General features: G+C 44.9%; 2 long non-coding RNA genes across 2 annotated transcripts; both read left to right on the plus strand.

The window, feature by feature from the left end:
* The first annotated feature begins 5,025 nt into the window (after positions 1-5,025).
* On the plus strand, positions 5,026-13,942 carry LOC137656976 (uncharacterized). The gene is made up of 2 exons (XR_011047072.1): positions 5,026-5,200; positions 13,810-13,942. It is a non-coding gene; the product is annotated as an uncharacterized lncRNA (long non-coding RNA).
* Positions 13,943-15,134: 1,192 nt separating this feature from the next.
* LOC137656977 (uncharacterized) lies at positions 15,135-20,439 on the plus strand. Its single transcript, XR_011047073.1, has 3 exons — positions 15,135-15,286; positions 17,850-20,209; positions 20,269-20,439. It is a non-coding gene; the product is annotated as an uncharacterized lncRNA (long non-coding RNA).
* Positions 20,440-24,226: the final 3,787 nt, after the last annotated feature.

Below are 24,226 nucleotides of genomic sequence, written 5' to 3' on the forward strand. Positions count from 1 at the left end.
TGGTTCATTGGAATGTGCCAGTAGGCATCCGCCAGGTCTATAGAGACCGTGTAGGAACCTTGAGGCAGAAGGGTCCTTATTTGTTGAAGCGTCAGCATCTTGAATTTGTTGTTCTCTATGAACTTGTTGAGGGGGGATAAGTCCAGAATGACTCTGAGTTTGTCTGAGTCCTTCTTGGGAACACAAAACAGTCTCCCTTGGAACCTGGTGGACTTTACCTTCCTTATCACCTTCTTGTTCAAGAGGTCTAGAACATATTCTTCCAGAAGGGGGGTTGATTGCTGGAAGAACTGCTGGAAGATCGGGGGTGGTTGCGTCCAACTCCAGCCTAGACCGTTCTTGATGATGCTGTGTGCCCAGGGATCGAAGGTCCAACGATCCTGGAATTGGCGGAGTCTTCCTCCCACCGGAAGCACTTCATTGCTTCTGGTGTCCCGAGGACTTGCTGCCTCGGCCGCTAGCTCCCTTTCCTCCTTTACCTCTGGAGGGACGGCGAGATGCGTCTTTGCTTGCACCCCTGAATGAGCCTCTACCTTTGGCATGAAAGGTAGTTGATGGTTGCTCAAAGGCAGGGGTGAAGACCGGTGACTGTGACAACACCGGTTGGGGGACCAATTGAAAGGTCTGTTGTGGTTGGGCAACCACTTGGGAGGTAGCGGGTCCCGGAAACTGACGTCTTTGCTGACGTTGCTGGGGTTTTGACTTCTGAGGTTTCCTCTTAGGCTGAGGTCCGTCGTCCTGAGAGGGTTTCCTTTTCCTGGACATGCCCCACTTGTGGAGAAGGTTCCTATTCTCCGTGGCGGCTCTGTCAGTTATTTCCTTCACAAGGTCAGAAGGAAACAGGTGCTTTCCCCAGATATTGGAGGAAATCAGCCTCCGGGGTTCGTGTTTCACGGTGGCACCGGCAAACACGAATTCACGACAGGCTCTTCGAGCCTTTATGAAGTGGTACAAGTCCTTCATTACCGTTAGTAAGTGGGATTTGGAGAGTACCATGTAGTGATCTGGTACTCTAGTGTCACAGGCCATAACTTCCAGTTGGACTTGATGAGAAAGAGATGCCGCAAGCCTCTCCTTCGTGTCTTGTTCCCGGCGAAGGAGGTGATCGTTGAGCTTAGGGAGGTCTTCATTAAACTGACGTCCGGCGACGTCAGGATCGAGCCTTCCCACGACGAAAGTATGCTGAACATCTTTCCAGTGTCGAGCGTCAGGGGGGGTCACGATGGAGAAGGGTCTGCACTCCTCCAGTGCAGGGCAGGGTTTCCCTTCTTCCGCCGCTTTAAGGCATGCAGCTAAGGCCTTTTCCAAGAATGGAAGAACCGCAGTATCAGGTGCAACGTAAGTAGGGTGCTTCTTGCTCAATGCCGGAAGCTTAGAGCAGGTAAAGCCTCTACTCTTGAATGCGGAGGCTAGCATAGCCTGGGCCTTTGCGAGATCGAACACTATCTCTTCCTTAGGTTCGGTCTCTTCCTTCGAGGCAGGTTCGGAACGAAGCCGGACGTAACAGTCCGGGTAGGCCTCAAAGCTTGGGAAGAACTCCACATCTTCCAAAGGGACCGTGCCGATCTTATCACTGACAAAGATCCTGCCGGTCGCAATAACCATATGCTCTGCATACCTCCACGGGTTGGCATGAGAGCAAGCGGGGAGATCCTTGACCGAAATCTTCTTCGGCTCTCTGTATCCTATCATCGACCTGATGGACTCCTGGTTCTCCTTCAGCCTGTCGTCCATGACGGCTCTAATCAGCCGGATCAGTTCTTGAGTAGAAGAAGAAGGATCCGGAGTCGAGGAGGTAGACGGAATAGACATTTCCGTCGGTGTAGGAGTAGGAGGGGGGATGGACGAGGGAGCAGCTCCTAGCTCCGACTCGGTGTACTCCACCTTGTCTTCGTCATCTTCGGCTCCTTGAGCCATAAGCGTCTTCTCCGTGTCTTCCGAGACGTCCGAAATCTGTTCGTCATCTTCGGAATCCAAACGACACTCGTGCATGGACTGAGCCATGATCACATCAGGTTCCACCGTAATTTGGACAGTGGGGATCACATCTTTGGGTACCACTGAGTCAGGGGAGGCCTTAGGGAACAATAGTGACCTCAGTTCTTCGGTGGCCAGGTACGGTCCGGTAGCATTTTTCTGGAAGCCACGCACCCACTTGCGCAGCTTTTCACGAGAAATGTCTCTAACCTCCGCTGAAGGAGGGTTATGGAAGGCCTCAACTAGGTGAGCCTGGCAGACCGTACAATCCAGTGGATTCCAAAACTTCAAATCCCCTTTCTTGTCTGCACAAGGGGCGTGAGTCCTGCAAGCCGTATGCCCGTAAAACTGCGGGCGTTTCACAGTGCAGAAGGCGAAATCACACTTCATCTGCTCCTCCTGTGGAAGAAAGAGAAAATGAGTATGGGGGAGTCATAAGAATGGCTCTTAAACTAAGTTAATATTAATCATTAATTTTAACTTAAGAAGGTGTGATGCATAGAGAATGAAAATAGTAAAGGAGAACATGCTCCATGCATCTCGCCCGGCTGGTTACCATAAGCTTGGTCCCTGGATAATCCGAGTGACCGAGGGCACTGGATATAGTTTCCTAGAATTCCAAGTATTTTGGAATTCCATGGAAAATTCCAAGGACAAGATTGGGACCGAATTCATTCGGTTCCCAGTTAAGGGCCAGAAGGCCTCATTTAAAAGGTAACTGCTTCTGGCAACCAGCCGTGCTAAGATGCACATAGCATGCTGGAATTAGAAGAATGCAAAGAGACAGCATGATCACTAATAGAGCAGTACTAGGTACTGATCTTAATAGCAGAAGCAGCTTATCTGTTTGCGATATAGGGCTATCATAGTCTTATGATAGCTACAGTAAGGGGGTGCAAGTATTCTTGACGCCTCCGGGGCATCCGGCAAGCCGCCGGCATGCCGGAGCTCGCTCCAGCATAGATTCTGGCATTAGGACAGACAATGTTCAAAGTCAGTCAAATACCAGGATGGCGGCCGCCGGCACAACGGCGGCACGCCGGCAGGGAGCGGCGGCTCCGGCAGTCGGAGGATGCCAGGTTGGTGACTGGGATAAGGATGGTAAAGGCTGTATCGGGTTGCCGGCAGTATATGCCGGCACTCCGGCGGTCGACCGGCAAGCGGACGACTAGTTAGGAGGAGGAGAGCCGCCGGTAGTAGCCGGCGGCAGCCGGCAGTCCCTCGGTACACGGGGGGCTGGCGGCAAGGTTAGGGAGAGTCACCAAATAGGAGGCAGGTATTGCCGACAGTAGAGGCGGCAAGAGACCGGCACCCGGATAGGGAGAGAGACAGGGGGGAGGGGGGAAGGGATGTAGGAAGTACCATCAGGATTCCAAACATCCCTCCCCCTCCCTGAGGGGGTGTACCCATGATAGAGGCAGGCTCTAACATCCATGAGCAGGGTCACTAGGGACCGGGAGCAAGGTAGCCCAAGGGAGGGCTAGGGTACACCCAAGGAGGGGGGGAGACTCCCATATGCAGAGCTATACTAGTAACTAACCTTATAGGACACTATGAAGGTATGTGTACCAGAGCGGACTGCACAAGGAAGCTCGGGTAGCCCTACTATTCCACCCTAAGGAGGAGTTGTAGGACAGGGGACAGATGGGTATAAACTAACCTAAGCATAGGCTAGGCTATACAAGAGATAGGTGGGGAGGGAGAAGAGAGAAGTCTTCCCAGGAAGGGTTTCTGTACCAGAGCGGCCACTAAGGAAAGGGAGGACACTCCCTAACCTAAGATCAGGCAGATCAGCTAAAACGGTGCAAGAGTACAGTTTTAGCATGGAACAGAGAAACCTTCCTAACCTAACCTAGAGCAGGGCTAAAAGTCCTGAACTAGGAAAGGAAGAAGACATATCGCTATCGCAGGAAAGTCATAGACTATCCTAGCCATAGAGGTAGGCTAGCCTAACCTCACTCTCGGACGCAACCCTAAAGGGGGTTCATTCCTTTAGGGAGGACAGAGAGGCGATATATACTCTATTAGACAATTAATCCCTTTACTCAGAAAAGGAATCAAGGCTAAATAGAGGGAATGCCAAGGCAGGGGATGAAGGAAGCATATAGGGGTCCTAACATTAGGTTAGGCTAGAAAGAGTCACTGACTAGCCTATCCCCTATATGGTCCCTGAAGGCGAAAACATTTGCATCACTGTCAAAAGTATTGTAAAATAATGCCACTATCTTCATAACTTAGTCTAGGATCACTAATAAATCATGCATGAACACTTGTATGTAGGCTCCTGGCCTGGGGGCTATAGTAGCCGACTGGTATGAGGTCAATCGATGACCGATAAAAAGCGTCTAAACACGATATAAAAGTTCCTAGCTATGAAGACTAAATAAACTAATGTATTCGATTAGTATATAATGCCGGAAACGTTGTTGTGGCTAACTAAATAAGACATGCATAACAACAACGACGCCATAAAATGGCGGGTCCGGTAGAGGCACAGCTCTGCCACAAAACAGCAATTATCTCGAAAAGTAATATTTACTTTATGGCCAGAGCTTAATTAAACAATACTGGAACCTTGTACTCAACTTTCCAGAAGAAGGCGAGGCTGAAGGTAACGACATAGCGAAGATGCAAAACGATAAAGTTAACACAGGGAAAATCCGTCTAAGTAGGGCAGCTACTAAACAAAGGATGAAGACGGGCGTGACGTCATTAGAGCAATGGCGTCCGTTTGTTTACGTCTCGAGTATCAGTAGTAGCCACGAGTGAGATTAGCTGTGGAACGGCTCCCAGCTATTCTCAGTCCTTACACACCGAAGCATTAACTCTGTTCGGGGTGAAGATAGCTATGTGGCGCGTTCAGACATGCGCGTCCCCTGTTGTATTACGATGTCTTAAGGGGAAACCTTTGAGATACTCGCTCCAGAAGTTAGAATTCTGTGATAACCTGTGGTTAAATTCTCTGGGAATATCTTAGTAGTCTTATACCCAAGGAAGCTACCAAAAAGGAACCTTCCATCAGGACGCCATGGCTTGAGCCCAAAAATGAACTATGTATGATAGTGTGACACACGGTTGGTACAGTGTTGTGCCTTGAACATAAGAATGAATGGGCAGTTGGCCTTTGTGGACCGTGAGTCGGCAAATACTTTCCCTGACGAAATTCAGAAACTCGTGGTACAAGGGTACAAGCAGGATCAAGTTTGGAATATGGATGAAACTGGTAAGTTTGTGAACATTTATATTTAAATTTTTATTTTTCTTTTTCTTTATGTTATTTGTTTACACTTTGCTAAATTGTAACGATAGAATATAAAGTGTAGTATAGACAAGTGTCCATTGTACGGCACTATATATACAGTATAGTTTTGCAGTGCGAGTAAATTTACGCTCGGTATTAACATTGTACAGTATAGTGTGTATTTGTTTCATACATTATCATTTAAATGGTTGCAGAGTTAATTGGCATTCGTAGCATCCATGTTAAGTTTAAGAATTACATTGCTGCTGTAAAGTAAAATCGTAATTTAATGTATTAGTTTTGTTTAAATTTGAATCATTTTACATTACATATATTGTACATATTTTAATATAGTATTAGCTTTTTATTGCTTGATAGGCTTATTTTGGAGGTGCCGCAAAATACTTTCATTACTCGGGAGGAATGCCGTCTGAAAGGACAGGTAGGCATGCCAGTGCTAGAAATTTTTCCCGTTTCATAATTCATGTAAATGCATGTAAATTTTCTTTTTTTATTCTTCGTCACTTGTTGAAAAATATTTTACAGCATAGTATATATTTACACTGTGCTATGAAAGACTGTTACGAAACTTTACTTTGTTCCGTAACTGAAATACAAAACACGCTATTTAATATGGGTAATTACTTTCGGCGTAGCTGAAATGACAAGCTATTAGATTTTTAACGAGGGTTTACTACCCCACCGCTAGTTAGTGGGGGGGTGGCCTCACACACACCTGTGATTTAGCTCGCTTTGCTATCGGCTCGGGTGGCAGTCGGACGTGTCCGCTTTCACCCTCGCTTTTGTTGATCAACCATTATTAAACTTTCTTTGCTTTTTCTTTTTACAGAGTGTATGTGAAGTTGGCCAATGCTATGCGTAAGTGCCCTGGTTTACCTGACCGCCCTTGTGGCACATTTATGTCGGCGGTTGACACGGATCCCCACACCTTGTGTCTTTATTGTAGTTGCCAGCAGAGTTAATGTATATGGTGAGTGTAGTGAGTGGTCTACCTCCCAGTGGGAGAGGTTTTCTCGGCGCCGGAAAAAGAAATCTAAACGGGATATTTCTCCTTCAGAGGTTTCTTTGAAAAGAGAAAATCCCTAGGACTCTTCTTCCTGGCACAAACCTCCTCCGAAGCTCCCGCTCGACCGGTTTCTCCCGAGAAGCCGTCGAGTGGTAGCGTACACCGTAGTTCTATTGACCGATCCCGGGGTGCGGGAGAGGGAGTTGCCTCCCATAGCGAGGCAGCTCCTCCTCCTCCGGATATTTCTATGCCTGTAACTAATAGTGATTTATTACAGCTTTGAGCTTCCTTGGGGTTTCAGGGTTCGCCCTCCAAGGAAGCCCTGTTTGACATGATCAAGTTGGAAGCAGCTGTCAAACAGTCGCCGACGGTAGCAGAGATCGATCCTCTGTCTATCGTCGACCTTGTTGTGGCAGAGGCTTCCGATGAGTTGTCTCAAACCTCTGCTCCTAATGTTGCTGTGGTAGCTGAAGGCTTAGTTCCTCCCTCTGAACATCCTTCGAGGGGGGAACTAAGTCCTACGGTGTCTCCTGCCGGTGATTCTCCCCCTCGGGGGAGTTCACTCACAGAGACTCCTCTTCGGAGGACTGCTGATGGTCAGTCCGCTGACCCCACGGCCCCCAGAAGGCGTATAAGGCGTTAAGCTCTCCTTCCCCTTCGCCGTAGAAGTCTTCCTTCACCTCACAAGGGTGTTAGGAGGGACCTCTTTGGCTCGTCATCTCCGCAGTTCTCCGCAGAAGAACCTCGCTGTCGTTCGCCGACCCTGCCAGCTACCTCCTTGGACCTCTCCGGAGATCGTTCGCGATCTTCGGTGGAAGGTCGTCCTTACACAGGACACGCCAACCTTCCACCCTCCAGACCTGCTGACCTGCCGTCACTGTGGGCGCCTTCTCACCCTACTATTAAACAGGCAACTGTCCCTTCGGGGCATAAAGGGCACGAGCACAAATTTGTGTCTCGGTCCCTTAAGCGCCAGGCACACCCTGAGCGCCAACGACCTGCAGCAGATGTTCCTGTCTTAGCGCGCCAGCGCTCACCTGCGCGCGTGTGTGCACTTGCAGTTGCTGCTGTCATTACGTGCCAGGGATCCCCTGCGCGCCCACGACCGCCAGCACGCACCTCCAGTAGTTCCTGCAATAGCGCCAGCACTCACCTGCGCGCAAGCGCTCTTCATTGGTTCCTGTTATAACGCGCCAGCGCTCACCTACTCGTCGGCGCACTTCAAGGGAGGTTCCTGAGATAGCGCACAGGCGCTCTCCGGACCTCTATCGCTCTCCAGACTTCCAGTGCTCTCCAGTGCCTCAATGTGCCACTGCGCACAAGCGCGCTCCTCCTATTGTTCCTGATGTAGCGCGCCAGTGCTCACCTGCGCGCTAGCGCACAGCCCTGGAGTCTCCTGAGGTAGTACACAGGCGCTCACTGGGACTCCAGCTCTCTCCAGACCGACAGCGCACCTCTGTGCGCCTACATCCTGATGCGCGGCCACGATCTCCTGCGCTCCAGGCACGCCCACGATCTTCGGATCTGGGTGTAGTAACATCATCTCCTGCTCGCCAGCACTCACCTGTGCTTCATCACGCTCAGTCTCCATCGCGCGCCCACGAGGTTGCGCAAGCGCGCCCTACTCGCCCACTGCTTCAGCCAGATGTGCGCGCCGTTCACCCGCGCGTTAGAGATATTTCTCCTGCGCGCGCGCGCCCAACGTTATCGCTCTCACGGGCTCTTCGGCAGGATCCTGCGCGCGCGCGAACAATCGCCCTCGCGAGCGCTTATCCAGTCTTCTACGCGCCACTTCTCATTGCCTGTCCATGCCACCACACGCCATCGCTCGCCCACGCGCAAACATTCTCCTGCACACGACCCAGGGTAGGGCCCATCGCGCGACCACCAGCGCGATCCCACACATGAGGCTGCAGGACTTCGCGCGGCCAGGTCATCGTCGTCTCGTTCCCCACCCCGCAAGCGCAGAACAGCGCGCTTGTCGTAGGAGGGGAGGTTTCCGGATAGGCCCAAGGACTCTTCTCCTTCTGTTTCAGTATCTTTTCAGGCAAACCTTCGTTTGGTAACTCCTCCTAGGGATTGAACGATCCCCTTCCCTCCAGAGGGAGTGTCTGACAGCGCGACTTTCAGTCAGCAACCCTGGTTTGGTACCATCGTCAGAGCTCTCGTGCAGGCTTTTGAGCTTGTATTCTCTGAACTTGGTCACAAATCAGTGGCGGCTTCGTCTCCCCTGAAGAGGAAGAGAGGAGTTTCTACCGTGGTAACTTCTCCAAGGGCGAAACCAACTCCTCGGAAGTCCTTGAGGAAGGCTCCCTCTCCCCCACAGACTTTCTCTCCCTCCCCTGCGGATGAGGATTTCCCATCCTCTGGGGAATCGGGGGAGGCGGGTAGTTCCCCCATCGCACCAATGGGGGAAACCCCACCTCGCCCCGAGAAGTCTTCTCGGGTAGGGGTTGAGAAGAGCCTTCCACCATCACTGCTGGAGTCCTGTATCCCACCCAGGAGGGAGTCTAAGGACTCTTAAGACTTTGCCAAAGTCTTCATCAAGGATTAGACAGGAGCCAGCCAAACCCTCAGAGAACATCCACGAGTCCCCCCAGGAAGAGCCTCTGTGGACAGGAGACTTTGCTGCCAGCCCTTTAGGAGGAGAGCTGCAGGAGTCAGAGCATGCATTCTGGCAATTTCTGACCCTCGTGAGGAATCTCAATGGATTTCCGGACCCGGAGATTCCCCCTCGTAAGGGCAAGGACACGGTCTTGGACCAAGTCTACGCTACACAAAAACCCTCGAGGGCCAGTGTGGCTTTGCCCTGGTCACGGGGTTAAGAGTGCCAGAGACAAGGTCAAAGGCCAGCTCTCCGAGCTTGCTTCCTCCAGCTGATCCAGCACCGGTAAGAAGCTCCTCCCGCCTCCTCGCGTCCATCAGAGGAGGTACTTTGAGATCTTGGAGGAGACTTGTTTAGCTCTTCCTTTGCACCACTCTCTGGAAGAGCTTACCGGGGGAGTCCCTCTAGAGAGAGACTCCAACCGGCATGTCTTGTATTCGGCAACAGAGATCCTGAGCCAGGAGAAGGTAGCAAAGTGTGCTATGCAGGCAACTTCATGGCTGGACATCTGGCTAGGGTCTCTGGGCATTCTGGTGCGGTCTGAGGACTTGTCCAAAGAAAGCATCAGGAAGGCTTTGGAGACCTTTTTGCTCTCAGGCACGCGTACCATCGAGTTTCTAGCCCACCAAGTCTCGAGCTTGTGGGCTAACACTATCTTGAAACGTCGGGACACAGTGTCTGAGAGATTCCACCAAAAGGTCCCCAGTACAGACGTTAGCAGGCTCAGACGTTCTTCCATCCTCGGTAAGAACTTGTTTGAGCCTAAGGATGTGGAGCAGGCTGCTGAGAGGTGGAGGAAGTCCAACCAGGACTCCCTTCTCCATAGGGCCCTAACATTGAGGCCCTACAAACCTCCATCGACCCAGCAACCACGTCCTGTCAGGAGTACGAAGAAGGCAGCTGCAGCAAAGACAAAGGTGTCTAAGCCCTTTCCTGAAGGCAAAAATTCCTCTAGGGGAGGAAAGAATCCTAGAGGGAGTGGCCGTAGCCGGAAACGCTAGGATTGGCAGTACCCCTGCATGTCCACCAGTGGGGGGATGCCTACAAAGTTGCCCAAGAAGGTGGCAGCAACTCTGTGCCGATTCCTGGACGATTTCTGTAATCAGTCAGGGATATCGCGTCCCGTTCACGACATCTCTACCTCCCCTGACAGCGGATCCAATGTTGTTGAGCTCCCTTGCCATGGGATCGGCAAGGGGGGAAGCCCTTCGGGCAGAAGTCGAGACCTTGTTGAAGAAGGACGCTCTCCAAGAGGTAGTCGACGGGTCCCCAGGCTTCTTCAGTCGACTCATTCTTGTAAAGAAGTCCTCTGGAGGCTGGAGACCAGTCATCGACTTCTCAACCCTGAACAGGTTTGTCAAGCAGACCCATTCAGCATGGAGACGGCAGACACGGTCAGATTTGCAGTAAAACCGCAAGACTTCATGTGCACACTGGACCTGAAGGACGCGTACTTCCAGATCCCAGTCCATCCGTCTTTGAGGAAGTACATAAGATTCTGCCTAGACAACAAGATCTACCAGTTCAAGGTGCTGTATTTCGGTCTCTCCACAGCACCGCAGGTGTTCACCAGTGTGCTCACCCTAATATCTTCGTGGGCTCACAGGTTCGGCATCTGTCTCCTCCGTTACCTGGACGACTGGCTGATCCTAGCAGACTCGGAGGCAGCCCTTCTTTGTCACCGAGACAAACTTCTGAGACTTAGCCAAGATCTAGGGATCATGGTAAATCTTGAAGTCCTCTCTGCTGCCCTCTCAAAGACTGGTATACCTAGGCATGATCATAAAAACCAATCTCCACAAAGCCTTCCCATCAGACGACAGGATAACAAGGCTGAGGAGGGTCGCGAGACCTTTCCTCAAACAAGAAGAACTTCCACCCCAATCGTGGTTACGACTCCTCGGTCACCTCTCATCCCTGGCTCGTCTAGTTCCCAATGGTCGCTTCAGAATGAGATCTCTCCAGTGGTGACCCAAGTCCCGGTGGAATCAAAGTCACGATTCCCCGGACACTATGATCCCTATGTGTTCTGCGGAACAGACGGATCTTCAGTGGTGGGTGGCAGACAAGAACCTACGAAAGGGAGTGGATCTTCTCGTCCTCCCCCCGGATTTGATGTTGTTTTCGGACGCCTCAAAGAAAGGGTGGGGGGCTCATGTTCTGAACCACAAGACCTCAGGCCTGTGGTCAGAATTAGAAAAGTACCTCCACATAAACCTGCTAGAGATGAAGGCTGTATTCCTGGCCCTTCAACAGTTCCAACAATACCTGGCGGGCCACTCTGTGGTGGTGATGAGCGACAACACCACAGTAGTGGCTTGTATCAAAAAGCAGGGAGGTACCTTTTCAAAACAGTTATCCCATCTCTCAGTAGAGATACTGAGATGGACGGAAGTCCGCTCGATCACACTTTCGGCTCGCTTCATTCCAGGCAAGAGGAATGTGCTCGCCGACAGTCTGAGCAGAGCGACATAGATAGTGAGTATCGAGTGGTCTTTGGATCGTCAAGTAGCCAACAAAGTCCTGACTTTGTGGGGTTCCCAACTGTGGATCTGTTCGCTACAGCACTGAACTTCAAACTTCCGCTGTACTGCTCCCCAGTCCCAGATCCCAAGGCTGTTTGGCAAGATGCCTTCCAACAACGGTGGGACAACATCGATGTCTACGCCTTTCCCCCCGTTCTGTCTGATGAGGAGGGTGCTCAACAAGACCAGAATATCGGTCAATCTCTCGATGACCCTAATAGCTCCGCTATGGCATCACGCAGAATGGTTTCCAGACCTTCTGCAACTCTTAACGGAGCTTCCGAGGGAACTCCCTCCACGACACGAGCTACTCAAACAACCACACGCCAACATCTTTCACAAAGCTGTAGCTTCGCTTCGACTTCACGCCTGGAGACTATCCAGCATCTCCTCACTGAGAGAGGATTTTCGCAGCAAGTTGCGAACAGGATGTCTGGGCACTTGCGAAGGTCACCCGCAGGGGTCTACCAGGCGAAGTGGCGAGTCTTCTGTGGTTGATGTCGTGGAAGGGGTATCTCTCCACTCGATGACACTATTCCAGCAATAGCAGAGTTTTTTGTGTAATTGCGGGAAGAAATGCGCCTTTCAGTCTCGGCGGTGAAAGGCTATCGCTCAGCCTTAAGTCTGACCTTCAGGCTCAAAGGAGTGGACATTTCTTCCTCCCTGGAACTTTCCCTACTCATACGGAGTTATGAACTTACCTGCCCTCAGTCGGAAGTGAGACCTCCTCCATGGAACGTGGTTCGAGTTCTCAGGTCTCTTTAAGAGACCTACCTTCGAACCATTACGGCAGGCTTGAGATCGCCACCTTACTTGGAAGACGGTGTTCCTGCTAGCTTTGGCCTCGGCCAAGTGAGTCGGTGAACTTCATGGTCTCTCATACGACATCGCCCATTCAAGGGGATGTGGGGAGGTAACGTTCAGGTTCGTCCCTGAGTTTGTTGCCAAGACTCAGAATCCGGGAGTGGCGGACCCTCGGTTCGACTCTTTCCAGGTTTCGAGTCTTAGTTCTGTAACAGATGACCCAGACCATCTCCTACTGTGCCCAGTAAGGAGTCTGAGGCTATATCTTAAGAGAACGGCTGCAGTTCGTCCCCAAGTGCAAGCTTTGTTTGTGAGCACTGGGAAAACGAAGAGGAGGGTCACCAAGAATACCATCTCGGCCTGGATTCTTAAGGTGATCCACCTATCCTTGATCCCTGACCCTCCTCCGTCACGTCGCCCTAGAGCACATGATGTCAGGGGCGTAGCTACGTCCCTGGCCTTCAAGAAGAATATTCAGTGACGCAGGTCCTGCAAGCAGGGGTGTGGAAGCGTCAGACGACCTTCACAGCCCACTACCTGCAAGACGTGACACACGGGAGACTCGATATGTTCTCTATCGGCCCTGTGGTGGCTGCACAACAGCTGGTCTAAACCTCAGGCTCCTTAATGGACAAGTAGCAGAAGGTTAAGGGCATTGTTACCCGGTCTTAGTCTGCATGAATGAAAAGGTTTGTCTGGCCCTTATTCTTTTCTTCATCCTCCCCTCTCTTGGGGAAAGCAGCATCCTGGGTCCTCTGCATAGCTGACTCCAAACCACTGCAGGTAAACCATGCTTCCTTGTGTTCCTAGTATTAAGTTGATACTGTCACATACCCATACCCTGACGAGGTGGTATTGGGAGAGTCCTAGCCTTGAGTTCCATCTAAAGAACTCCAGGTCAACTTCCTAGGACGTGTCACACTGCATACTTTCACACACAGCTTATGTAGGCCGCAGCACTTGTACAGCAAGATGCTAGCGAGGTGCAGGGACTCCTTATTTTTGAGTACTGACACACTCGAATACTGAGTCCCTGGGCAAAAGCCAAAGCCAGTATTGGCCAGGACTTACCACCCTTCCTAATGGTTGAGTCGCCCATATTAAATAGCGTGATTTGTATTTCAGTTACGGAACAAATGACAAATTTTTAGATAATTTGTATTTCCTAACTATACAAACCTTAGCTATTTAATCAAACTTGCCCGCCAACCCTATCCCCCATGAAGTCCTACCTCTAAGCAAAGTGAGCTCTAAGCAAAGTGAGCTCTAAGCAAAGTGAGCTCTAAGCAAAGTGAGCTCTAAGCAAAGTGAGCTCTAAGCAAAGTGAGCTCTAAGCAAAGTGAGCTCTAAGCAAAGTGAGCTCTAAGCAAAGTGAGCTCTAAGCAAAGTGAGCTAAATCACAGGTGCGTGTGAGGGGGGCGGATAGCAAGCTACCCCTCCCTACACCCCGCTAACTAGCGGTGGGGTAGTAAACCCTTGTTAAAAATCTAATGGCTCATCATTTCAGCTACGCCGCAAGTAATTAACCATATTAGATAGCTAAGGTTTGTATAGTTAGGAAAAATACAAATTATCTATGAATTTGTCATTTTTCTGTCTTACAAAACTTGACTTTTTCTGTCTTCCACAGGTGTATGTTGATTTTGTGTGAAAACACTGCAGGGCATCTTATAAAACCCAGCTTTATATGTAAGTCGGCAAGGGCCAGTGCATGTAACAACGCAATATTAATTTGCTGTCGGATTAAGGAATACACAACAAGAGGGTGTGGACAATAAGCAAGCTCTTCTTGAACTGGTCTCGATACTGCTTGCCAGAGGCTTAGGACTACCTGCCGAGTATGGAGTTCAAGGTCCTCCTTACCCTTGACAATAATCCCGGACACCCATCCTCCACTGGAGAATGAATTCTAATGTGCATGTGGTTGTCTTTCCTATGATCACCTCATACCTCATCCAACATGGACCAGGAGGTGATCGAAAACTTCAAGCTTCATTACAGCAGACGAGTGATGGCGGGACTCCAAGTAGCCATGAATAACTATTTTGTTGTCGAGGATTTATTCCACGACGTCAGTCAGGCCCAAGAATGCTTGTTGGAAACGTCCGTGGCCAGAGTGTGTGAAGGACTTTGTTGGCTTCAGTCCTGATGAAACTTTACAGCAAACAGTTGACAAGATTATGACCTTAGCAAGGACAGTAGAAGTCGAAACCTTCAAGGAAATGTCTGAGGACGATGTATTGGAGTTGCTTGATGGCCATGACGAGGAGCTGACTGAGGAGAACCTGGTTGAATTAGTCGGGCTGGCAAGGGGAGAAGAGGAGGCCGATGAATCAGTTGAGGAGGATGAAAACCTCGCGCTCGAAGTTCGTAAGGATGTCGTGGATGGTGGACAAATGAGGCAAAAGGCCTACAGCATGAACGATTCATTGATACTTGCTCTGAAGTTCATGCATTCCATGGATAAGGATTTCGCAACCGATGGTCATGGCGCAGGCGATTCTCTTCCTCGTGCAGTTTAATAAGAGTTGTACATTGAAGTAAAATATAGATTAAACTCTGTACTGTACAGTATTTTAAAAGTACTACAACTTTGAATTTCAATAAAAAAAATAATGTAAACATTCTTAACATTATTTTTACAAAGTTTTTTTTTCCATACATACTGTACAGGAGAGTATATTATTTTTATGCAATCCTGTACTTGTCCATCCAGAATATTTTTTCTCGGCAGCAATGATGGCTCATACCAGCTCTACCTCTATACAGAATATTTTCCAGTAAGTTGTCATACAGCACTGCATTATTTAAACTGATTTTTGTAAATGTAATGTTTTTACTGTATTTACAAAAAAAAATCTTTTTTTAAGTAAATACAGTACATAATGTACAGTAACAGTACATACTGTATTTAAGAAATATATATGTAGCCACAGTTACAATGTATTTTTTTCACAGTTTTGTCAAGGGCCTGTACAGTTTGCCGTACAGTGTTTTTCCAAAGTTACTTTAACTGTACTTTTGCTATTACATGCAAAACCGTAGACACTTCAAGGGTTGCATCGTGCTTCACATCATGTTACTGTGTATAACTTCGTACATAAACGGTTATTAGTGTTGTACTGTTGGCTTTTTCTTTTGTTTTTTATTGTGGTAGGATGACTATAGTATTCTTATAAATTCCTGTATTAACAGTACTCTGCCATATACCAAATGGCATACTTTTCAGTTATGTAGATGTAGGATACATATACGGCGAGTTGAAACTAGTAGAGTTGACCTGCCGAAAACAGCAAACGCTCAAGTGATGGGCCATGTTAACTTATTTGAGTTGACTGTAGTTTTAATGTACATGTACAGTATTACAGTGATATACACTACAGTATCAGCAAGTATTGTTAGATAGGAACAACAATATTTGTTGGCACGTGGTATTGGTATACTAGTCGAAAAGTGTGACGAGTTGTCTTAGCATACCTTACGAACATACAATACTCTTGTAATTTGTGTGAAGTAACTGAAGTGTGTTCACACTATAAAACAATACTCAGAATACTCGTATTGGTCAGCGAGTTAACCCACCCTAGGGCAGCAAGCATTCGCCGATTCTCGATCTTTGTGCCTGTTTCTCTGACTAATAATGAGGGCTGACTGTATATGAAATATTTTGGATACTCTGTGACTGGCCAGCCCCTATATTATACTTGTATACTACTTTTAGCATCCAGTGGATAGAAAGAATACTGTAGAGATATGTAGATAGATAGATAGACTTTTTTGTGGCAAATCTGTTTGAGTGCATCTCCATAAGTGCTTAGAGTCGAGACTTGCCCTTGTACAGACTTTCAAATGAAAGTTGAATTTGTGACCTAGACGTGGTCAGAAGTCCAAACATTTCCTGGTGTATTGACTTGTATCTCAGTTTATTATAAAAAAAATGGCATGAAAATGAATATATAGAGAGAATTAATTGGCTTGGAAAGCTCTTTAAGACCACTTAAAATGCTCGGTAGAAAAACCAGAAGGATTTTTATGATTTTAGCACCTGGAGTTGATAAGAAATTAGCTGTAGTAACTGGGGCAAATTAGTGTAATTTTGTTTAAATATATCCATGAAGAGTAGGAAATTGGTTAAGTGTATTGTATTGTATCTCCAAAAGAATTTAGAGTTGTGAGTTACACTTTTGGCAATCTTATAGACAAAAGATAAAATTGGGACTTAGGGGTGGTCAAAAGTCAAAAGATCGGGTCAAGTGACTACTGTATACCTCAGGTATTTTGAAAAACTGCAATAATTTGAGAAATGATAGCCTAGGAAGCTTAACAACCACTCAAATTGCTCAGTAGGTGAATGTGGTAAAATTAGGACATGTTCTGAAGAATGGATTACATCTAATTAGCTAATTAGGCCTAATTATCGACTAATTAGTGTGCAAATACAGTAATTGTTTAATCAATCTAGTTTGATCAAAATGCTGTATTTTTCTTGAAAATTTTGAAAGTAGTTCAAGACTTTGACATTCATAGCATCATTATTTCAGTCTGGTTACCTGGTAGATTTGCAACAAAAGTGGCAGTTCCTTCTGTGAACTGCTTGGAGGTGGGGTAACCCATACAACTCAAGAATTTTCAGCATGTATAGTGTATATTCTACATTTATTCAACTTTTATCTTGCATGCGTTGTTTATATTTTTTTAACTTCTTAACCTATTGAACCCTTATTGTTGTACAGTAACATTCTTTTTCCACGTTAGTTGCACACTAATTGAAATAAGGATAAGTGTATTGGTTTCAATTTGAATTTGGTTAATATTTATGCTTTTTGACCCTAAGCACTTTCTAAACTATTGTGGGACAAAGTTAAATACAGTATTTGCTTAATCTGAGTTTGGTATCCATCTTTTCCTTCTATCACTAGGATGTCTCCTACTAATAAAGATATTTTCTCCCCTGTGCTGGGGATTGCGAGTTGGCTGATTACCAGTTATCTACCTTGAATTATTTTCTACCTCTTTCACTCATGTCTATAATGGGTAGCTCATATTTTGTATGAAATGCATACAAAGTCTTTTTCTTCTGGATAAAGCCCATAATAAACAGATGGTGTGTATGGACATTGTGTATTTTAGGGAATATTCATAGATTTAAAGTGTTTCTTTTTTACAATAAATTTTGGTATTTGATTCCTGGTGCATTCATAATTACACCACCAAGCAAAAGAGGCCCCTGTGGCAGAACAAAACTTGAAAGCCTTGACGTGTCTTTATGCAAATCTGAGTGGTAACAGTGTATAAACTGGATACAATGTGTAATTTTTGAGCATTTTTATAGGTACCCTCATGTATGACAGCTCTTTTGAAGCCATATGTAAAATGATGTGTGTCATCGTACCTCTTGTTTTAATTATCATCGAATCATAATCATGGTATCTAAATGTATATTTTGTAGGTATTAATTATCATAGAATCATAATTATGGTATCTTGATATATATTTTTTAGGTGAGGAATTCATAAGTGAACCCTTTATTTAGACATTTTTCAGAAATTTGAGATTACGGTTGCAAAAATTGTTTTATGACTGATATATAACCTTTATATATTCACTTTCTCACCTTCAGTCTAAGGGACAGAAAATTTATGCCTATACTAAATAATGCCTTTTCTCCAGATGCCCGAAGGGGATGGAGAGTAGGAAGTATGTCGGATAGTGACAAGACTCTACATCTAGCCAACCCTCCAAGAAACTTGAAGGACTAGCAGTACTGTATTACATCAACTTGCACAAGTCTAGTGTGTGATTCATGTGCCAAGCAGAGTCGATAACTTCAACATCCAGAATGACTGATTACTGTAATCAAATTCTTGACAAGTTAGTCTCGCTATTGTTATCGCAGAGAATGCAACAAGAGCTTAGCTATGAATTTAAATCGCCTTGCTCAGAAATGACAGTGTCCTATTTAGGGCCAAGAGAACATTTAGAGAAAGTATAATCTTCACACCTGATTATATATTCTGTATCTGATAAATGCAAGAAGATAAAAGTAAAAGGATGTTGGACTGAAGGGGTCTCTCTCTCTTATTTGAATTTGGAGGATGGCTAGATCTGGAGCAACAAACAGAGTGAGGAATGATGACAATCTACATCTTGTAACTAATTTGAATAGAATGGGAAACTGTGAGAGAATTATTTCTACACCTTGGAGATGGAGACAGGCTTAGTTAAAGCAATTGCAGAGACATAACACTTCTCTCAACTAGATTGTTAGAGCTCCTTAATACAAATCTGTGTCACTCGGAAAGTTTCATTCGGCTTCTGAATTCCGTTACTGGAAAGGATTCGGTTCATACATCATAGATAATGCTGCAAGACGTAGAAAGACCTTCAGTCTCGTACTGATCTTGGTGTCGAATTGCAATCAATAGAAAGAACCAAATGGAAAGTTCTCTTCATCTCTAGTCCACAGAATTGCCAGACTATTACAAGACGGTACACCAAAACCACAAAATGTCGCTCGTGTGACTTGTCCAGGTGGTGAGGATTCCTAACGTGAACCTAGCATGAAGTAAATTTTTTGAATCCTAGCCAGGATGAATGGCCAATCCACACACAAGCTAGTTCCTGGTAGCAAAGGCTTTCTCTCAAAGACTGGGAAAACACCTGACATCTTGGTATCCATTTATTAGTCTCGCAAGATGGTCAGAAGATTCTTGGTGATTTAACAAACTGTTCTCCCAATACCGTTTACTCGGCCACGAACAAGGAGGTAGTATGACAATACCTTGACGGATTCCACGTTTACCGTGAAGAATGCAGAAAAGGATCCCTCGGAAATAGCGTTGAATTGGCCACGAACAAGGAGGTAGTATGACAATACCTCGACGGATTCCACGTTTACCGTGAAGAATGCAGAAAAGGATCCCTCGGAAAGACCACTCGGCTGTGGCTGTCTTACATGGATCATGTGCAAGTACTTTTTGCTGAAACAAGGTGTAATTAGTGTTGCACATTCTTTCATTCCAGGAAACTGTTCAGATGTGGACAAAACAATGGAGAAAACTTAAGCGGTAGTAGCATCTCAGGCATACTCGTAAACCAAGTACATTCGCGGGATGCCAACAGAAATTGCTAGGAGCCAAAGGTACACTAGAAGGGTCATAGAGGTTGTTGGTTTCGTTAATATATTCACGGTAGACAGAAAGGATAATCTATTCGTTCTGTGTTCTGGTAAGGCGGCAACACATGACAAAGTATGATTTGCTTAGAGCAGAGGAGGTCGGATCAAAAGCATGTGGTTCTTTTATTAAAGGCAGACTGAAGAATAACGCAACTTTTAAACTAATTAAGAAACGAAACCTCTAGACACTTGGATCCATGAATAAGGAAAGTTCCAAGAAATCAGTGAACAAGAGTTGTAAAGTTCAAACATGAAGGAAATATGACTTGAACAGTTATTCTTGAAATGCCAACAACTGGGAATCAAGTTGAAGTCAAAAGAGCTGGTCATTTTCCCAATGTCGTCTGTTCCCTACAGTTTAGCAACTGCTGATGGTTCCCGTAGAACTAATAAATCAAAGTTAATTAATCACATGAGAAACCTTGATAAGGCAGCAGAACCTACCAGAAGAGAAACTCTCAAAATCTGCAATGGAAGTGCTTGCTTCTACATGATGAAAGTTATCCCAAGTAACTTTATGCTGATATGTCAGGTCTTCCACTTGATCTACAATGAAGGAGCTGCAGTATTTGGCACAGATACGAGCATACCAGAGTCTGTGAAGGCAAGTTATGTTAAATAATATTTTTAGTATTGTATTGAAACCACTTTTTCAGTACACAAGGATTTTATAATTAACAATGAATTAACATACATACTGTATAGATGAAATTATCTGTTAAATATGAAATTGTCCTTACAGAGGCCAAGGAATTCTACTGACGAGGCTGCGGCGAGAAGTTTTTTAATAAGACTAAACGACCTGAAGACTGAAAAGCCTTCCTGAGTAATTAATTATTCCACCAAGCAGCAGGTAATACTTCTTATGAAGCAGCTATTACATCTATGATATCATAAGACGGCATCTTTCAGTTACAGTACTGTCCAAGCTCTGGAGCCAGAGTATATAGTCTCAGACTGTGTGACAGAGAAGTTACCGTAGTGTGTGATGGACATGCCTTCCTGCTGAAGACGGATGATGCCCACACAATCCTCAAAACTAGTTTCCTTCGCTGCAGTAGACCATAGAGAAAACTTTTTAAAGGTACAGTTCTGTACTGTATAGAGTTTTGATCTTTGTCACTTATAGATACTTGTACTTGCATTTATGTTAACTTTCTTAATAACTACACAGCATATTGAAAGAATCTAACTTTTTAGGATCATCTTATACTGTATGCATGGTAGTTTAGAGCCAGGAAAGTGATATCCTCTTCCTAATATTGTACTATGCATCGAAGAAGATAGAAGATGTCTGTATTTTATTTGACACTGGCATGGGAAGCTAGAGTCAGACTTGCATAAAGATGCATGATTTTCTCTGTGCTTTCGTAGGTTGTGATTCAACCAGCTGCTTTAAGGGGATTGGATAGTTGAAACCTCTGTAAATCTTTCTGAAGATGGTCAATTTTAAAGTTTCCCGTTCCAGATTAGCTGGCTCCTGGAACGTGCCATTGGATTTTGATGAGTTGTATCCTTTTACCTGTACTCTTTATGATAGACCAGGCATTGATAGCAAAAGCCTGGAGCCATATATAAGGCTTGATAATTGTTAGCCATCTCAAATTCAGAAGCCTGCTATTCCTATTGCCAATGAAAGCCGCAGTTGGACTCTAGTTGATAGGAAGTGGGACCCATTGGCATTTGATGGTAGCACTCTACCTAAAGAATTTATCAACACTCAGGGCCAGCCACGTGACAGCAATGATGATGATGATGATGATTAGCAAAAAGGGATTTTGACGAAGGAAAAATCTATTTCTGGGAAGAGGCCTGTGACGCCCGGTGAGAAAGGTCCTTCCTTATACCTTTCCTAATATAAATCTTCCAAATATACTAGAGAAAGATAAAAGCATGGAATGCATAGGTTACAACCCTCGCGCGAACACCTTGTAGGTGTCGTGTATTAAACAAAGGCGTGTGTAAACCACTATTCACAGGTTGTCTTCCATTTAGATAATCCCTTCATCAATGGGGAGGGCCGTGACAGGCCCTAGATAACATGGTTGAACTCCCCAACGACACCTACCACGCGCGCCCTCTAGGACATCCTTCTTTAATTGGACTTGAAGCAAGCATAGTTTTTTTGGGCACAGTGTTTTTTCGAAGAATTTCTCGTTATTTCAACATGACTGACGTTGTTACTTCACCCTTACCAATGTTAAGTACCATAGTTTGTTTTGGAAATGGTGCTTTCTTGCAATGCTATGATAGCGATGTTGATGCGTGTTAAATTGGTGAAAGAGGATTTGCGGCTGGAACTTCAAATTTATGAAAAATTGTCGTTAATGGTAGACTAAAAATTTCATCAGATAGATTCATTAACCTAAAAAACATAAGTTTAGGTTATGATTCTATGATAATTAGCACCAGATACATGATGATATACATGGTTTTATGTATCGATTCAGAACAGCTGTCGCAGATGGTGGTACCTATGAAAATGACACTTTGTATTCCAGTTTTTAAATAGTTACCACTATCATTTGCATAATAGTCCTGTCAAGCCTTGAAAAAAATTGGTTTGGTTCTGCTATGACAGAGGGCTGCATGGTGACCCTCTTGGCTAGTGGTCTACATGACTTTTGACTTATTTTGAATTTGAGCTTAGAAATAGGTTTTGTAGGTGCATACTATTAATTTTTAATGTTAGTTTTCAATGCTAATTTAGTTGCATGATTTTGGAGATGTCTTGCACTAGCATTAAGTAGAAATGTTAGCAATTAGTAGTTTTGATTATCAATTATATGAAGATTATTCATGTTATCCTACTGATAAGTTTAATGCTGGTGATGAAACTAAATGTGCTAAATATTGTCTGCATTGATAAATATTCAGCATGAACTCATAAAAAAATGAGTGGAACCAAACTAACACTATAGCTTTTCATAAAAATTTCAAAACCTAGGTGTGAGCTAGGGATACTGCATGTAAAATTATTGCAATTGTAGTGTGAGCGAAGGATACGGCATGTAAAGTAATTGCAGTTGTGGTAAGTCTTATTATTTTCACAGAAGTTCAGATAATAGTTTTGGATAGCATTGCTGAAATACTCAGTCTTAGAGCTTAGTAGAGGGATCAAAGGATTCAGTGACAAGTGAGTTTATCAGAACTATTATGAACAACAGTTCTTTGTTGGAATAAATTCTTAATGCATATATTTTTAATTTCATATAAAACAAACCCATTGATCCAATTTTAAGGAATGAACTTAGCTTGTTGGTGCCCAGTTCTTCATGCAAACATTTCAGTTTGATTTTTCTTATGGGCTAGCAAAAGTTGCGAAATGCCATAATAATTTATTCTGGAAACAATTTAGTATATTATTATGTAGTTGTAAGAAGAAAATATTTCTTATCCCTTCAGAGATCTGAATGGAAGATTTCTTAATACTAACAAGAGTGTCCAAAACATTTCTCAAATAATTTTTCTCTGACAGCTCTTATGTCATATCTGATAATGGCAAGATTTTGGAATTTGTGGTATTTCACAGCTCCTCAATCAAGTATCCTATCTTTGTTGAGATAGGGACTTTCTATTGGCTTTGCCAGTTGATATAGTATTACTATTCAACAAATCTGACACTAATGCTTTGATGTTTTGCCAGGAACAGAATGGACATTCAATTCTGTTGTCCAGTTCCAATGGACATTAAATGAACAAAGAAATTGAAATAACTTTAGATATACTAGATGAAGGGCCTACTCATCAGTGGAAGATAAAGGGCTGCTTAAAATGGGAGGCCTGCTTACCTTTCGTAATGTCATGCAGCGCTGATGAGGTAATACCCTCTTGGGAGTTTTTTCAGAGATAAGTGATTTTTCTCAAAAGGTACTGCCAAGTTATTTGATTAAATATAAATAAGTTTATATGTAGTTGCAAAGGCTGGGCCTTTGCAGATGAATTTTCAGCTTTAATTTAATGACCTTGTCAGTCATATCAGATAAATTCCCCCCAAAAATTAAATAACCTCCTAATATCAGGTTACTGTACTAAGTAATTTCACTTGGCTTGATCAGATTTTACTGTCTTGAAAACCTGTGATTTTATCTAAAATGAAGGAAAATGGACATATAAAAGTTTCATTTATGTATCTCTAAGGAAAATTACACTAACTACAAGAAGTTAGGTCCCTCTATTGCCATATCAAGAAATTGAATGCAAAAAACACTATTACGTGGAAAAAGATCACCTCACGTTGTACAATGCATACAGAAGTCCTAATCTGATGCTTGGGGATTTGGTGCTATACCTTCAGACTGAAGCACTGCGAAATTTTTTCATAGCAGACTTCTCTGCAATCCCTTTCCGTATTATGGGGAATAGTTCTGGAAGGCACTATAAAACAATTTAAAAAGTTCCCCATCTCTTTTACCAATTGTTAAATATTGTATAAATTACGTAAAGCTGGGACTGTGTGAAACTAGTGTAGTAATCTAATCTAATGTAGCTTTCCAATAGCAGTCCATCATTACCAATGATTACATTTTGCTTATTTGTGATTTCTCTGACAAGGTGCTACTGCTCAATGCATGTGTGTATTTCTATGGCATGTCAAATCTGGGCATGCATACCTTGCCAATGTTGGATACCTCGGATGAGGATTTTATGGCTGTGGGGATCTATTTTCTGGTGTATTAATTCGTAACTCTTAATCCGTGGAGCAGTAATCTCCTTGTTAACACACTGGTCTCCAGATCAACTGGTTAATGGTTCCGGATCATATGGTTAATGGCGAGGGTTTCCAGGTTAGTTGAGATTCCTTATTTTTTTGATAGATTTGGATTGGCCTTTTAAAGATCTTTTATGTCTTCCAGGCTCTCATTAACAG

This window comes from Palaemon carinicauda, chromosome 18 (genome assembly GCF_036898095.1).
Source record: "Palaemon carinicauda isolate YSFRI2023 chromosome 18, ASM3689809v2, whole genome shotgun sequence".
Taxonomy (NCBI): Eukaryota; Metazoa; Arthropoda; class Malacostraca; order Decapoda; family Palaemonidae; genus Palaemon; species Palaemon carinicauda.